The 18,296-nt window shown below is 45.7% G+C and overlaps 1 protein-coding gene across 1 annotated transcript in view; it reads left to right on the top strand.

Annotated features, from left to right (window-relative positions):
* The window catches only part of WWC2 (WW and C2 domain containing 2), a 187,006-nt gene that overhangs the window by 66,046 nt on the left and 102,664 nt on the right, over positions 1-18,296 (top strand). The window lies entirely within an intron of this gene.

Here is an 18,296-nt window from a genome sequence, read left to right as displayed (position 1 = left end):
ACTTTTTTTTAAGTTATATATTCTGTTTCTATGCATGGATAGGTGTCATTTTGGCCATAAGTGCTACTTTGCACTTCCATGGGAATGTAGATGTGCATAATTTCTCTCTAAAATGGTCACCAAAAGAATTCCTGAGACATGGATATAACCTCTTGCCAATTTTTACAGTTTGTAGAAGAATTGTGTGTTCTTCAGGTGGGTACAAGCTTGTGCATTCCTGTTACTGGAACAGAATAGAAGCATTTGTTTAGCTAACCTCCCTTTTTGTAAGTGTACTTGAATGATAGAAATGGAATGCACAGTGCTGTAACTTCTGAAGGACAGAAAGCACAGAGTTGTAGCTTCTGGGTGGTTGCCCCAGGGTGAGGGCTGTCCAGAAGCCAGCAGTAGAGAGACTAGTCCCATTCTGTCTCGTCAGTTCTGGATGTTGTTTGAGAGAGGAGGGGCAGGGGCTTGAGGGAACAGGAGGAATTGGGGTGGAGTTAGGGCAGGAAATTGGGGGAAGGAGTGCAGTGGGGTTGAAAGGGGGTTGTCCTGTCCCTGCACTACCCTAGCGACGGCCCTGGGAATGCAGATAGGTTTGTTGGGCTTTTGTTTAGTTAAACTTGTTTTTTACCAATTGTTTGAGAGAGAGATCTGACATGGATAGCCCTGTTTGTATTAATCCATGTTGCCTTGTAGCAATTTCAATGAAATTTATCAACTTTATCTTATTTTGGAGAGCAGTAGAAGTTAGCTATGTGGCGTGTATGATTTGTGTTCTGAAGAGAGCATTCTTTGTCTGAGTTGCTGGGAGGTAAACAGCCTGTGATAAGGGTCAGAGGCAGGTCATTTGTCTAACATGCCAAATGTTGCGATTATAGCTTTATTTCACCTGACTGGAATGAATACATTTCTCTGATGCTGTTGAAATAAACAACGGTTCAGGGTGGTTAATAGCAAAAAGTTTCACTGTTTTTCTGAAAAGGAGTGTTTGCTACATTATTGGCAGCATGATAAACTATACTGCCCAGAGTAGAATTCTTGAAACTGTCTTAGAATGCGGAAAGATCTTTGCTATTGTAGTTTATCTTCTGTTCTTTCATCCGTACTGGTCATGATCTTGCCTTCCTTCTCTGTGTCATAGGATAAAAAGAAAAAAATACATTTTATGTGGGAGGAGGGGAGGGAGGAAAGGCATCAGTCATGGACTAGTTGGGAATACAATTGGTCTCTGGCTAGAAGGTGTAATAAATGGGGGGATAAGGGCTCACCAATAACAATGCCATGGGGCCGTGTCTTGATAAAATTCCACAGGGACTGAAGAAAGTCACTGGGATTCCTACCAAGCTGCTTTCTGTGAATTTTGTTTTGAAGTTCCACTTTAACCATTGGCCTCTGAGTAGAAGGTGCCTGTTAGCTGTGAATCCCCCAGCAGCTGAGAAAGAAGGAGCAATCTCTTTTATTCTGTCCTCAGTCTTGCTTCCTTGATTCTGCAGGCAGGAGGCAGTTGTCCACTGTTCTACTACCCATGCACCTTTTGGATTTTTTTTCTTGCATCATCCTGCTCTTCTAGCTGCTCGCAACTTTCCCTCAAATAAATTAATTTAACATTATTCTAGTCAGTTATTCATCTGCCCCCAGAGATCTCAGTAACAGTAGTAAAACTGTCTAGTCTCATTAAATTTCCCAAACAGCAATAAGAAAACGTGAGCACCTGTCAATGTCTAGACAATGGAACGGTGTGTTTGCTAACCCAGAAGACCATATTGTATTAGTCTGACTAATGATGGTTTCCTTAATAGCCAAAAAGGATGGCGAAATTTAGGATGAGATTTTCAAAAGAACTCAGGACTGTCCTGAGTCTGCTCCCGGTGATGTCAGTAGTAAAACTCTCACTGATTTTTCAGTGGAAACAGTGCTAGGTCAGTGTTGAACTTAAACTGAATATCCTGTGATTTTTTTTTTAAATGTTACAAAAATTAGACTATTGTCTGTCATGCTCCAAACATCTACTTTATGGGAAGCATTGGAAAGTAGGAAATACTCCATACTTTTTGATACTAACAATTTTCGCCAAAGTGTGTGTTAATTGAAATTATCATTGAACTGAGTGATATCGGAGTGGGAATATGTCATGCAATGTGCGTGTTGCCACACCCCTCACTAACATAGCAGTGCCAATATAACTTTTCTCAGTAGTTTTCAGACCATGTGTCAGATATTATGTACACTTGTAATAAGTATAATCTCAGGGGAAATAAGATACCCAATTTGTGTGTCCTTTTATCAAAGTTAGAGACTGACGTTTCCATAAACAGCACCTGATATGTGTAGGGTATTTTTGACCCTTGTTTTCTACACCCATCTCCTCAAATTTTGGTACTAAAAGTGATTTTTCAGTTATTCTAAGACATTTCAGAAAGACAGACTATAGTTACTATATAAAGCATATTCCCTGAACTGAATACAAGTCAATTACTTCTAGGGAAATTCTGCATCTGCTCTCCCCCTCGCCCCCCTCCCCCAAAAAAACCTTCACACACTATTTTAAAATTCTGTATATTTTATTAGTCAAAATAACAGAATATAATCATGCCAATTTAAATTATTTTGGTAATTTTTTTCAAAATATCTGTCAGCAAGTACGTTTGTAACAATATAGACAACAGCAAAAAGGATTTTTTTGACAGATTCCTTACCAGACATAGTAATACAGAACTGGAGTAGACCTGGAAGGTTGCAGGGTGTTGGTGGGAGAAATATGGCACAGGTTGGTGTGGCGGGGCGCAGGGCGGGGGGGAGGGGGGGGGGGTTGGATGAGGCAGGGCAGGATTGTTAGGGAGTTGGAGAGCTTCCTCTATGTAGACCTGGCTGATCTCAAGCCTTTTCCATTCAATCAGGCACATCTGTCCCGTCCCTGCCTCCTGTATCCTAATGGGTCCCTGCAGCCTCCTCTCCCATCTCCATATGTCCCTGCAGTTGTCCTCATTCCATGTGGTCAAGCAACTCTCTCCCATTCAACCCTCTGCTCAGTGCTGTCACTCCTTTGGCTTCTGAGTCCAAGCCCCAGTCTGTCCCCTGATTAGCCATTCTGAATCCCAGTTTGTGCCCACCAACAGCCCCACGTTCCCCACTCTGTCCTAAGTTGGCTTCGTGAAGTGGGTGCTGTGATGGGAGGAATTCTGTGCCACAAAGCCTGCGCACACGTACACGCGCGCACACACACAAAATACATTCTGCCCCCAAAGTGCTGCAGTTCCATCTTTTTCCCGCCTGAGGAGAGCCTGCTGAATTCTTGCTGTTGGCTGTTCTGGAATGAGAGTGGCCTCTGGTGGGCGAAAAGCAGAACTGCAGCACTTTTCGAGCATAGTGCAGGGGTGGCCAACCCTATAGGGACGAAGAGCCAAAACATCGGCGGATAGAGTGCGAAGAGCCATGTGGTGGTGGGGTGGGGACAGGGGGGAAGTTTTTGAGGAAAAAAAAAAACAGACCGGAAGAAAATACGTGCCGGTACACCCTCCTGGAACATACTATCACAAAAAAAGCGCTGGGAAGGGGTGAGAGATGCAAGCTCCGGGAGGGAATTTGGGTGCAGGAGGAAGTAGAGAAAAGGATGCTGGCTCAGGGAAGGCTGGGGAGGGTTGGGTGCTGAGCAAGCCGCGGGCTTGTGGCTGTGAGGGTGCAGGAGTTTGGGCTGAGGTGCATGAGGGGCTCAGGGCAGGGAGGCTGGGAATATGATGGGCTTAGGACACAGAGTTGCAGTGTGTGGATGGTGCAGGAGTGTTGTGGAGGTACAGGAGTTTGGGGGTGTAAGAGGCTCAGGACAGGGGGTTCCAGTGTATGATAGACTCAGGTTTGGGGCCTGGGGGGTGCAAAAGTGTTACGATGCTGCAGCCAGATGGGGGCTTGGCCCCAATTGGGGGCTTGTTGGCCAGGCTTTATTTTTAAATAAAATATTATGTCAACACAAAATGTTTCAGTGTTGTCTTTATGAGAGGGGTGGGAACCTGTTTTGAGTCAGGGGTCACTGACCCACAGAAAAGTCAGTCAGGGCGACACAAGTGAGATGCAAACAAACAACTGCTCCAACCCCCCCCCCCCCACATACACACACCAAGCCTCACAAATGTGGCCCCAACTGTGCTGGTGGGGGCAGGGGACAGGGTGCTGTGCTGGTGGGTGCTGGGGTCTGGCCAGGGGGAGGGGACAGACAGCTGGGGCCATTACCCAGTCCCTCCTCCCCTTCCCCAGAGCCAGGCACACACATCCCATACCAATCCCCCTCCCCACCTCCCCTGCTCTAACCTAATTCTCAGGTCCTGGAGGCGGAGCCGCTGCCGCTACAGCCACGTGCATCTCCCTCCAGGCACTGGAGCACATGCACTGAGCAGCTGGCCTTGAGACGTGCTGGCTGGAACGCCGTGCGCACCCTCTCCCCCGAACCCAATCCCCTTCCTCTTCCCCGTCCCCTTCCCCAAACTAGAGCCAGGCACCCCCTCCTCTCTCCCAGTCTAACTTAATTCTCAGGTCCCAGAGCCTCCGCCACAGTTACAGACGCACGTCTCCCTCAAGGTGCTGGGGCACGTGCACTGAGCGGCCGGCGCGCTGAGCGGCCAGCATGCCATGAGCACCCTGCCCCTCAACCCAATCTCCTTCCCCTTCTCCAGAACCAGACACCTCCCATCCCGGCTCTAACCAAGTCCCCCTCCCCCACTAACCTTATGCCCAGGTCCCGGAGCCATCGCTGGTGCTGCAGCTGCCACACCCAGAGCCCTCACCGCTGCCACTGTCTGTGCTCAGCAGCAGGCTGCTAGCACATGCAGGCTGGGACGCTGTTTGCAACCTGGCCTGCACGTGCAGGATATGATGCAGTGCGCTGGGGGCCGTGAACAGAATGGCACAGGCTGTGAGCACGCATGTGGCTCTCAGCGGTCTGGCTGTGAGAGCGGCTGACCTGAGCAGTTTCGGGTTCCGTCCTGGTTCCGTCAGGAGCCACAGTTTTTTTTCTTTGCAGCTCGCGAGCCACAGGTTGGCCACCCTGGCATAATGTATTTTCTGGGGAAGGCAGGGAATAAAATTCGGTGGGACTTATTCTACTGACCCTGGTCTACACTGGGGAGTTATTTTGAAATAACCCCTCTTTGGTCAAATTTATAAGCAGTGACACCTCACTATCAAAATCATTATTTTGAAATAATGGACTGGTTATTTCAAAATCTGTACTCCTGCTTTCCTTGGGGAATAACGCTAATTTTGAAATTATTTAGTTAATGTGAATGCTCCTCTGCTGCTAATTGGAAATAATTGGCCTCTGGAGGCTTCTCACAGCTCCAGCTCTGACCACTCTGGCCACGCCTGGCATCTCCACTGATCCCCTTCTCCTGAGGAGCGTAGAACTCCAAGCAGCAGGAAAAGGGCTTCTCGGATATGGCCAGCTTTGCAAGCCTCATCTGAGACAGCAGCCAATGAGGGAGTCATGAGCAACCCCAACACTTCGTCAGAGCCTCCCACAGCTGCCAGCACTCCTCCTGCTCCCTCAGTTGCCACTAGCCAAGGACGCAGGAGAGCTCCTGCCTGTACTAGTGTGGAGATCCTGGACCTTATTGAGGTCTGGGGAAGAAGACCAACCTCCAGGATCTCCACATCAGAAAGAGGAATGTGGAGGTCTGCCACCAGAATGGCCAAAAAACCCCCATACCCAGACGCTGGATCAGGTCCACATGAAAATCAAAGCTCTCTGGCAGGCCTACCACAAGGCCAGGGAGTGTAATGGATGCTCCGGGCGGCACCACTCACCTGCCACTACTTTGACTAGTTAGATGCCATCTTGGGAAGGAAGCCATTCACACACAGACCCCGGTCCCCCAGCCGTCACGGAGTCCGACCAGGACACACCTGGCCTCAGCCTCCAAGGGGGAGTGGTGGTGGAGGTGGAGGAGGAGGACAGCCAGATGACCATGCCTGCCAGCTAGTCACACCCTGGAGCTAGTCCTCCCTCCCCCCAGGATGTGTCTCCCAGGCCTTGGATGAACCTGGGGAAGGCACTTCAGGTGAGTTCTATAACTTTCCCTATCTACATGTAGGGGCAGGCAGTGGGCTGTGAGGGGTTGCACACTCCTCTCTTGGCCTACTCAGCCCGGCGGGACTGCATAACAGCCTGTGTACATGGGTGTATGTGGAGTATCAGTCCAAAGCATTCAGCTCCATGACTCTCTCACAGGAACCACTCAGTCCTTCTCATAAGGTTCCTAGAGAGGCCTGCCTTACTGCAGCCTCCATGGTGGGACATCTTCCACAACAAGCCACCACTAAGGAGTCTGGGGTCATGGAACCATGCAGAAGTGCCACACACAGCACAGGGTCATGCCCACATTCAGGCAGCATCCACTCCCGGTCAAGCGTGGCAAGGTGGAGGAGACTGATCCTGTGCATGGGAACCTATCAGGGAGGAAGAAGGGGGGGAATCAAGTAGCACTCTCTCTGGCATTCAGCGTATACTGCTCACATACACCTCCCCCAACACACACACATCCTTTCCTCCAGCAGGCAGGGATAGAAGTTCTCTATCTGCAGGATGCCACCGGTGCTGGACCCTGCCTGTGTGGGACACAGAAAGAAGCTAAGCCCCCCCCCCCATCCCCCCCTCTTGCCCACAGGCTCCTGGCCTGGCTGCCTCCTCATGCCTGCTTGTCCCCCTGCCGCGGGTGTTGCAATACTCCAAAGGACATCTGTGACCCGCTGGAAAGTGCCCGCTGTCTAGGCAACATATGGGTCCTTGCATTAATATACTGGCAAAATAGTTAGTGATGCTTAATTTCATAGTGGAAATGTAAACCTAATAGCAAGGACTTAATATAAATATACAGAAATAAAATATAAAAGACTCTTCTACATGCATTTCTGAAGCAGGAAGACTTTCAGTTCCTTTGTTCAATACTTGTTGTTTAGATATGATGTATGCTGTCTTTTTAAAACAGTTACCAAGTTCCAGCAAGAATCCAAATTGTCAGTCGAGTTCTGGTAACCTATCTTCCAATAGTTGCTTCAGAGGCAGTTGGAATGAAACCATCGTTGTTTTTCCAGGCACTTAATACCCGTCAGCATTAGAAAGCTGTATTGTTAAATCTGCTCTTCCCTTGCTAGTTCGATGCATTTTCCATTGACATTGGTAGTAGTTGTGGAAGCATCCACCGTGCCCCCACGGGCTGCTGTCTCCAACAGAGGCCGCAGTTGAGGCTGCTGCAAAGCAGCCTCTGCCTGTGGTGGACCTGCCCGCCCAGCTCTTACTTCATTTAAACTTCAGAGCTGCAGCAGGGGTTGCTTCCGGACCCGGCACAAGCTGAGATTGAGCGCTTCTTCCCTTATCGACTAATCATGTAATTAATAAAAATTCAATCAACTAAATGATTAGCAGATTACCCACCTCTTAACATCCTTAGTTTGTTTTATTCTTATCTTTTAAGATCGTTGTATAGGAGCTATATAAATGAATGTACAAACTCCTAGAGTGTCTGGTATCTGTTTTTTGTTGTTGTTGTTGTTGTTGTTGTTGTTGTTCTCTTAAGATTCCTTATTTTCATGACAGAAATTCTAAATCTAAATTTTAGAAATTTGCTCCATTGAATTCCATAGTTAAGGTCACATCATTTTAAATCTCTTCTTGTATTTAACCCCTGAACAATTCTTACTCTGGGCTGAATGTGAAGAATACCCCACACATGTACTCTGAAATAGTTTTATGTACATGTTCACTAATCAAACTGGTCTGTTGCTTAAAAGTGGCAGATAATTATAGCAGCTATTTGTGATTTGAATTATTTGACATCCAACACAAAACAAATGTTGCCATAGCCTGTAGCAATTTCAAATATGTTTGTTGTGAAAAGCACAGCTTGGTTTTCATGTTGCTGTCTTTTTTGTTTGTTTGCATAAGTTGGTTTTAAAAATGCATCTCTTCCATGACTCTAGCAGTTAAGTAAATTCTGACTTTCTGAATTGCAGATACTGTTTTTAAAAAACAGTAACAGTTTGTTACAGATTTAACTTGTAGAATGGCTTTTCAAAGAGTTATGCAGGGTAATGCCTCATTACAGTAGAAAATTTTACCATGATTAAATTATTGAACTTTAATATAAAATGTGCTTGGGTTTGAGGGTTTTTTGGTTTATTTAGCATGTGGAGAAGAATGGAGGCATGGGAACTGATCGCAGAAATTACTGGAAATTAAGATTGCTTGGTATAGCACTGGGCAACTATCAGCATTTGATGGGATTACATTAAGTATCAGTCTGCTTATGTTAACTTTTCATCTACTTTTGGGGTTGGCTGTACAAGACATACCAGTTTTAAATGTAGACAGAAGCAAATATGTGCACAAGAATTTTTTTGAGATTAATAAAATCACATCCAAACCAGGTATCTGACTTGAAATAAGATCTCCACTAATTCCAATTGGATGTCATCCCCAAAATACCTAAAAATCATTGAGTCTTGTTTTAATGCTCAAAACGCCTGAAACTTGTGTTAGATTAGGAAACCAGGTAACTCTTTGGTATATGGTTGCCACCAGGAAACTGACTAATTTCCTAGCGTTTTCTTTGGCCACTATGAATAATATGCTGGGAAGGGTCTCTGGAGTTGAGCGAGTTATGCCTGGCCTTCGCACTGCTTGGAACCTCCCTTTATGCCATATTTTGTGCTCCCTAAATAACCCAGCATCCCCCTTCTGTTCTGAAATGTGATTTGTCCTTTTCATATGTGTTCATTTTTTTTTAATTGTATCCTTTGGTATATATGGTTGTGACTATTTTCTTCCACTATTTGATCTGAGGAAGGGTCTGGCCCACGAAAGCTCATCATCTAATAAACCATCTTGTTAATCTTTAAAGTGCTACATAGTCCTGTATTTTGTTTCAGCTACACCAGACTAACACGGCTACATTTCTATCTCTATACTTTTGATGGTTTAAACTAGGACATCTTGTTTTCTCAGTGCATCTTTGTGTACATGAATAATGTAGGTTGTTTGCAGTGTTCAGAATTTGATAGCAGTTCCCCACACACACACTCCATGTGCCTTGTACTTTCAAATAGATGTTGTGTGTTTCCATCCACCTTTTTATTTTCTTCTTTCCCATTTATAGTTTCCAAAACTCTTCCCTAATTCTCTAAAAACTAGAGCTAGGTGATGAGACACATTCCATTTTGTGGGGGATTTTAATGCTTTGAAATGTTTTGTTTCTTTTCAGTTAGTTCTAACACAAACTTCAGAATTTCCCATGAAAGGAAATGAAGCCCAGGCCCCATACATGCTGGAAACTCAGGAGATGCCCTGAAGCCATGCATCCTGAAATCCTAGGCTCCCTATTAGCCCTCCAAGAAGCATCCCTGTTCTCTGCAAAAACTTTGCCAAAATCAAGCCGTCTCCAACATGTTTAGATTTTGACAAACAGCTTTGTCCTGTACATTCATGTGTGTCACTAAATGATTGAAGCTAAATACATCTACATTAGGGATGTTAAGGCTTAGTTGACTATCCAAGAAGCAAATGCTTATTGGATAGTCGACAGGATATTCCCCCTCCCCCTACCCACTCTGCTGCCTAAGAGGCAGCAAGTGTGGGGGTGGAAAAGGGGTTCTTCAAAGCGACAGTGCTGCATGGAGCCCAGAGTCACTGGCTCCGTGTGGCGCTGCTGCTTTGAAATGCCGCTGCAGCATTTCAAAGGGGCAGCGCTGCATAGCTGATCCCAGACTCTGTGCGATGCTGCCCCTTTGAAATGCCAACATGCAACTTGTGGGTTGGCTTCTGGCTTGATTGATCCATAGGGATAAGAGAATAAAAAGTGGGCAGAAGGGGGATCAAGAGGGATGACAAGACGTAGCCCCTAATCCTGATCCTTGTACTCTGGGGCTACGTCTACGCTGGCATAATTTTCCAGAAATGCTTTTAACGGGAAAGTTTTCCGTTAAAAGCATTTTCAGAAAAGAGCATCTAGATTGGCACGAACGCTTTTCCGCAAAAGCACTTTTTGCGGAAAAGCGCCTGTGCCAATCTAGATGCGCTTTTGCACAAAAAAACCCCGATGGCCATTTTAGCCATCGGGGCTTTTTTGCGCAAAACAGTACTGTGCTGTCTACACTGGCCCTCTTGCGCAAATGAGGGCTTTTGCCCGAACGGGAGCAGCACAGTATTTCCGCAAGAACACTGACAATCTTACATGAGATCGTCAGTGTTCTTGCGGAATTTCAAGCGGCCAGTGTAGACAGCTGGCAAGTTTTTCCGCAAAAGCAAGTGCTTTTGCGGAAAAACTTGCCAGTCTAGACACAGCCTGAAGGTAAAGCTCAATGGAGGTGCTCATTCTATTCCCCTTCTGCCTCCATTCTTGCAGGTTCAGCCCCTGGGGGTTTGGCTGAACTGTAGCAGAAACTCAATCTGCAATGTCATAGCAACAGGCTCCCTGCTCCTCTTGCATTTTTCCAGCCTTGGCACCAGCTTACACCTGTGACTGATTTGCCCACAGTAGGGAGCCTTGCAGATAGGATCACTTTTCTCTCTCTACCTGTCTGGTGCTAATACAGCTGCTTCTAGGAAAGAAGGGTATGGAGGCACAGGAATCTTCGAAAGTGAAGAAATATGCAGTCTACAATGACTCGTCAGCTTTTCTAGGCTTTCATTTCTGGCAGACCCAGTGAAAGAATCACCTGTTGCTTGAAATGGGTGTTCTTGTTTTGAGATCCCCACCAACAGCTGGATCCTGTAAAGCTTAGTGCTTGAAATATTTAAAGTGCTTTCCTCTGAAACGGTGATCCTTAAGAGCCCTGTTACCAGACATTGAGAGAGGACTGGTACACAAACTCAGTTACGTGTCACATATAAAAAGCCATATGTAGGCCTGCAGGGGTTAAATTTGTATTCCTCGAGGCCAACCATGAGCCCTGCTGGCAAAAATACCAGGTGTTCTTTATCAGTTTATCTGTATGAGAGGCAGCAGTGTGAGTTGCTAGGAGGGAGCTGGTCCACAAAGAGAGACAGTTTAAACACCAGTTCCCTGTGCAGACCAGCTGCCTGCTGCCCTGCGCTACTGCCTCTGATAGAGAGGCAGCAGAGCATGGTGGTAGCAGCCTCTGTCCATGGGGGGGCAGGGTCTGAACTCCCTACAGACAGATGCTGCTCTGCCTCCCACGGAAGCTTTTAAGCCTGCTCTCCCTAGCACTGGCTCCTGTTTTTCCCCATCCCTCCCCCCCTGCCCCCTTGCTGCCTCTGATACAGAGGCAGCGGGGGTGGGGGGGTGAATGCGTGTAGTTGACAAGATTAACCAATAAGCCTAGGCTTATCAATTAATCATATAGTCAACTACACGTTGGCATCCCTAGTGTCCAATATTGTACAATAGTATGTTTTTTAGTTTTTATTGATCGACCTGAAGCTAATGCAGGTGTATTTTTTTTAACTATTCATTATGGCTTCCATCTCATGACATGCAGTTGTTTATTTCACCAATTAGCTGAGCTGTGAAATATTTGAACGTCTAAAAAAAATGCCATTTAGTTTTGTCTGATTAAACAAAATCTACTGGAATGTTAATGTAGAATGGATACAGCCTTTAAACATTCATACTTCAAAATAAATTGTAATTAAGGTAAAAATTATTACTATTACAAGACCCATCATTAAGGCCAAGTTTTGCTTTAGCTTGTGATGGTATTGCTTTTTTCCTCTGATCTGGATATCAAAGGAGTGCTGTCTGCATTAATATCCTGACATTTTAGCTTTTACTATTTCTAATAATGTAAAGAGAGAAATCCTGAAATCTTGTTTCCAGAATTCAAATCCTGATTGTTCTTCTCCAACTTTTTGATTTTGTGTGTGCGTAAATATGGTTCTGTGGCATGCAAAGTGCAGCAGGTCAGACTAGATGATCATGATGATCCCTTGTAGCCTTAAAGTCTGAGACCACCTGTTTCCATATGCTTGCTCAATGTTTTTCCAGAAGCCTGTTGTTCTAAAACCCCCTCTTCTGAATGCAGTCAGGTTAGAGCTAGTGACCGAAAGTTTTTTCCTCAGTTTAATTTGAATTTTTTCCTAAACTACTGTTTATCCCTGAAAGACAAGTTTTTGGGGAGAAGGTGTGCTATGAATGGCCTTTTTTGTTAAACTGTTGTGGCCAAACTGATGCTTCAGTTACCCTGCAAGGGCTGGGAGGGTTAAATCATTTTCACCAAAAAGGAAAATTGAGGAAGTGGCTGTATAACTAGGGGATGAGTTATGAGTCCTGTGATGTCAGGTGAAAGTGTTTCCCTCTGTCACTGGCTGCCAGATTGACAACCAGAAAATATCTATTGGTCGTTGTCCCAGAGCACACTTATTTTTGGCATGGCCCTGCAGCCACCTTGCCTCAGTTTCCCCAGTCTCTGATGGCTCTTTTCTGCCTTTAGCTTAGTTTAATTGACAAAGTAACTTAGCCAGAAGACTAAGTGTAAAAAAACAAAACGGTAATCAAAGTCTAAAGGAAAACACCGATACCAATCTTCTGCACCAGGCCCATGCTGATCTTGTCCTTTTTCTGAGGTTCTGTCCTGCTGTTCACGTATCATGGGACCCTCTCTTCCTGGGCTCAACTTCCAACTCTCCTGGCCTCTGGTCAGCCCCTTCTCCCACCTCTTAACAGGAGTTGCTGCAGCTCTTTTTTGCATGTCCCTGCAGCAGAAGGGGAACCTACCGCCACCTGCCTATCTGCCCCATAACTAAAACTTGCTCTTTCCTTTCCAGAGTGTGTTTCTGTGTGCCAGTCTAGCCTCCAGGGTTCTCTTTAAGGTGCACGCTTGCACGGATGCACATTAAGAATATGATTCCTCTGTACCTTCTTAGCAGATCTGAACAGAGGCTGCCCAACTGCTCTGGGGCAGGACTGCATTGCAGGCAACTGCCCTGCCCCAGGTGCAACTGGGCAGTCACCACGCAGCCTTGGCCCTAGATTCATTCCTTCCCCAGGGCTGGAGCTGTGGCCCAGGCGGGCCGTGTGGCAGCTGCAAGAGCTGGAGCCTGGACCATGGTACTAAAAATAGCACTGTGGCCCTGGCTGCAGTCCAGGGCAGCCACCCACTATGCAGCCATGTCCCATGTGCTGGCACTGCAGCTGGGGCCACAGTGCTATTTTTAGTACTGCAGTCAGGACCCCAGAAGCTGCCACATAGCCCCTGGCACAAACTGCTCCCAGGGCAGAATGGCATGGTGGGCGGCTGCCCCACATGCCAGGACTGGAGCCGGGGATGCCCACAGTAATGATGTTAAAGTATGGTTATCTGGCTAATTGTATAGTCGATACAATTTGTATCGACTATACGATTAGTCAGTAGGACCGCTCTTCAGAGCCACTGCAGGGGTAGCTCCAGGAGCCAGTGTAAACTGGGACTGAGCAGTTCTGGCTTGTGCCACCGGGCTCTTACTTCATTTAAAATGCAAAGGCACAGTGATCAGTGCGAGCAAAGACTGCTCAGTCCCAGCTCACGATGAGTCCAGCAGCCCTGTTCATGGCAGATAGCCCTGGCTGCCATGAACAGGAGCTGCTTGGAAGCAACAGACCCTGGCCAGGGAGGGGACAGTGATGGTCCAGCTCTTTGCTGGGACCCCTGTGGACAGGGGCTGCTTCCCAGCAGCCTCCCCTATTCACCTCCTGCTGCCTCTTATAGAGGGAGCACGGGGAGCAGGAGGCATCCTGGAGATGGTGCTGGGGGAAACCGGCTTTTAAGACAGCTCTCCCCAGCACCAGTTCCTGCTCCCCGCCTTTGATGCCTCTCTCTGATAGAGGCAGCAGGGGGCAGAGGGAGCGACTAGTTAAGTCGCCACTTGACTATCCGGTAAGCTTATGCTTATCAGATAGTTGACTAGTCGCTTACATCCCAAGCCCGTGGTACTATTTTTATTACCATGGGGCCCAGCCCTAGAAGCTAGGAGTGCTTCTGGGGCCAGGACTGCAGTGCTAAAAATAGCACCGTGGGCAGCCCTGGCTTCAGTCTTAGCACACGAGGACTGCAGTATTACAAATAGCAGCCGGGTCAGTGTGATGACTGTAGGGGCTGGGGACTGTGGTACTAAAGATAACACGCTGGTCCTGGCTCCAAACTGGCACATGGCGCAGTGTCCTGCCATGTAACCCCACCCTGGGAGCAGCTGGGCAGTGACCAGGCAGCCCTGGCCCCAGCTTCAGCCCTTCCCCAGCTGCTCCAGGGGCAGGCTGTGTGTACCCACTCCACTAGGAAAGCCGAGGCTGGAAAGGCAAGTGTGTTCTGGCAGGAGCCCAAAGCGGGAAGCAAAATGTATTGATGAGTCATGGAGCAGGGTTTGCGAGGGGAGTGGGGCTCAGACGGGGGCAGTGTTAGGGGATGGTGGCATGAACATCTTGGGGGAGGACTTGAAGTTTTCATGGGTTTTAGCCTTTATAGTAAAAGCCGGGTCCAGACTGAGATTGAATGACTCCGAGATCATTCTAGGTGCCCCCTACTTGTGCACATACCACTGCTGCACAATATTGTAGCGTTTCTTAAAGATAAGCGACTAAACTAGGTGTCGTTTGGTTTGCTGGTTTCCTAGTGGCTCTAAAGAGAGGTGAGCCATGCTCCACTTCATAGATAATTCAAACATCCCCACTTCCTTTCTGTCAGGCAGCTTTAGCTGTTTTTGTCATCCAAATAGACCTTCTGTTGTGAAGATTGGAGATTTAATAGCACAGTAATAACTATGGAACAATAATCAATTTAGGGTTTTGTAATATGATTTAATTAATTCAAGCTTCTTTGTAACTAGTGTTTGTGTTACACTTGTGCTTATTGCACTCATAACACAAAATACAGACTTGTTCAACCGGAGGCTTTGCAACTAAGAACATGGAGTTAGTGATCAGATAGCAGTTGTCTGTAAGCTCAGAACCACCAAGGTAAATGGTTGCATGAATAGAAATGTTACTTAATATCTATTTTAAATAAGAGGACCATGAAAATTCTTTCTATGCAAGAACCTTTATCAATTCTTGTTTTTATATATACAAAAAGGTAGAGAAAATGTTCTCTGAATACTTTGAATGTCTTTGTTAAAGGACATAAAATGAAGTAAATACCATAATGCATCACTCTTTTTAGTTAAATAATTTACTTCAAAACAATTTATTTAAAATAGCAGCTTTAAGAACCAGAACCAAAGTCCAATGAAGTTAATGGAAAGATTTGTATTAACTTCAATGAGTTTCAGGACAGGCCTTAAATGTCCTTTGTTTTCTTGTCTGCTTGCTTTTTTTAATTTGAAACGGCAAGGAATTAATTAAACCCATCCAGCATGTGCTTAAGCTTTGCACAAATTCCTTTGATAACCTTTCCATGCATATACACAGTACTTTGAGGGAAAAATAAGAACTCTTGTAGTTGAGTTGATCACCTGAAATAATACAATCAAGGACCTGCACACTCTGGCATAAAGCAAAGAATATTATTTGTCACCTTTCTTATACATTATTTTTATTAATAGTCATTTAGACTTTGAAGAATGCTTATGAGTGGATCAGATCAGACAATTAAGGGAAATATGCCCTTAATTCATCAGAGCATTTTAGCTCTGATTTATGTGTCTGGTGTGCAGAACAAGCATTCCATGTAACTACTTTTTCTAAGTTTATCTAATAAAAATAACTGTTTAAAATTGTACTGGATTGATTTTCCTCTCTGATCCCAAAATAAAATATAGCTCTGAGACACAATGCGAATGGGTAGAAATATTCTATACGCTGTTGTCTAGGTGTGCAGTGGAGAGTGTTTCCTACACAAGCTCAAAAAGGCCAATTAACATAGTTCCCTGGAAGGAGAGCCAGATTAATTGAGGAGGAATCCCAGCTGGGGTAGGGTCTGGGAGAGGTCTATAAACAGAGGTCATTGGCTACTGAAATTTTTTCAGTATTCATTTTCTTTTTATTTGACTTCATATTAAATAAACATTTAAGGTCATGCATCTTGTTAACTATCTCTTGTTTTAGTAGTCTTTATTCCATAACATTTAAAAAATATTTATAAGATATTTGTTAATAACTCGGATGCCACGATGGCACACATCCAAACAAGCACACATGACCTCCGTATTGGTGCACTCTGCTCATGGATGGAAAATCTTAGAGGGAACTCTATGATTAGAGTTCATAGCCTCCTGTGAATTTTTTACCTCAGATCTTTCTAGGCTCATATTACTATACCTTTGGGACAAGGTTATCTAAAGCCCTCCCCCCCTTGGGGTTGTGTGATAAACCCAGCCCCCTAGACAATCTCCCTGTAGATCTCTCCTGACTTTAGGAGTCCATCTCCACCCAAAACTTAAGAGCAGGGCTTCATAATGCTGGACAGATAATTCCCTGATTGACAGCTGGCCATCATTCATAATTTAGTTTGCTAAATCTTCCTGGAACACCTATCCTTAAAGAGATAGGCCTTAGAACAGACCCTGGGTTTGCAGACCTTTGGCCTCACTGTCCAAAAAGTAAACAGACCACCCAGTTACACTTACAAAGTAATATATTGGAGTGATTTAATCTGCAGGTGACATTTTTTTTCTCCTAGGTGACCTGTATAATCCCATGAGTCTATACTTTTCTCTCAGTACTCATGTCCCCCTGAAGCAACAATATAGCATCTCTCTAGTATTTTCTTTAAAATCTTTCTCATTTCCCACCCCTACAGCTTCCCTCATATCCTTCCCTCTGTGCCTAAATTTCATATTTTTGCTATGAAGGACTGCTTGTGGTTCACTCTGGAGCCAGTCAACAGTGCTACTTGAGTCAACCAGGAGGTGCTGAAAATTTATTGCTTCAATAGCACTGCTATGCCTGGAGTAAAAATGTGCAACTCGCTCCTGTCTAGTGTTACGCTGTGCTTCTGGTAAGCTGTGAGATTTTAGTATTATTTATTTTATAAAAATACTAGCTGGAGTTACCCAGTGTTGCTCGGGAAACCAGAGGAACAAAATGTAGAAAAACAGTAGTCCATTATCTTTTTTTGAATGGTACAAAAGTTGCGCTGATTTCTATAGGGATTAAAATATAGGTCCGTGTCATCCCCAGGAAGGGGGGTGCTACCCTGGGTGGAGGGGAGGTTACACACGGGAGGGGCACCCCACCTCGCGCCTGGGGCTGCAGGTGCTACGGGGGCAGGGAGGGTGCCTGAGCTGTTGTGCGCGTTGGGATTGGGGCACTGCGTGCTGGCACAAGAGGAGGAGGGTGGAAGAGGGTCGCTTATGTAACCTCACCGGTGGAAGAGGGCGAGTCCCAGACGGTGCTGTGGGCTGCAGGCGGCGGGCACAGAACCTAGGGTGGGTGGGGCAGCCCCTGCAGCGCAGTGCGGCGAGTTACTTTTTGAGTTTTACAGCTTGAGCTTGGGCCCAATTGGGTCCAAATGTACCTTAAAACCTTCTCCTGGAGGAAAGGTTATCCCATGCAAAGTTTGGTTGCGGTAACTCTTGTAGTGCCCAAGTTATTAGCTCATAAACTTACAAACATTCTCCTTTATATATGACTAGCTAGAGTTACCCAGCATTGATTGGGAAAGTTGATATAACTGAGGTGAGGAGGCTGAGTGGAGGGAGGGGGAAGGGAGTCGCGCACCTGCCGTTGGCACCCGAGCCCACCCACGGCTTCCTTGTTCCTCTGCTGGCCGTAGTGAGTGACTGTCCCAGCTGCTTCCCCCGGGGAAGCCGCTTCTCCCCGCACTGCCAAGCTCCATGCAGCCCTGGGGAGAGGCATCTTCCCTTCCACAGTCCCTTAAAATCTTCTCCTGGATAAAAGGTTATCCCATGCAAAGTTTGGTTGCGGTAGCTCTTATAGTGTCCAAGTTACTAAAGCACAAACATACAAACATTCTCCTTTGTATATTATAGATAGAAGATGATCTACTGAAGATAAGGTAATTTCCTTTTGTGAAAGACTTTTTTTTTTTTTAAACCAAGACTTAGCAGAGTTATTTTGTAGCATGCAAGAACATAAACATCTGCAATGACCTCATGAAAAATTGAAATGCCTCCTGTCCTATGAAGCATTTTGTTTCCCATGCACATGTAATGTGTTGTACTGGAGGTTTTCAGTTTTCCTTCTAATTACTACTTTCTTCAAGAGCAATCTAACAATGTTAAAAAAAATCGTGGTGCGTTGGCACTGAATTATTATGTGGCCAAAATTGTTATGCTTGGTTAAATGCTTTGAATCTTGACTGCTGTTAGCCATGAATCCTGCTGTCCCCAGTTATCATTAGCACTAAAAGTTATACTACAGTTTTGTCTTTTTACATAA

This window comes from Pelodiscus sinensis, chromosome 4 (genome assembly GCF_052426305.1).
Source record: "Pelodiscus sinensis isolate ZL-2025 chromosome 4, ASM5242630v1, whole genome shotgun sequence".
Lineage (NCBI taxonomy): Eukaryota > Metazoa > Chordata > Testudines > Trionychidae > Pelodiscus > Pelodiscus sinensis.
Note: the sequence above shows the minus strand (reverse complement) of the source record. Positions and strands in the feature narration are given on the sequence as shown.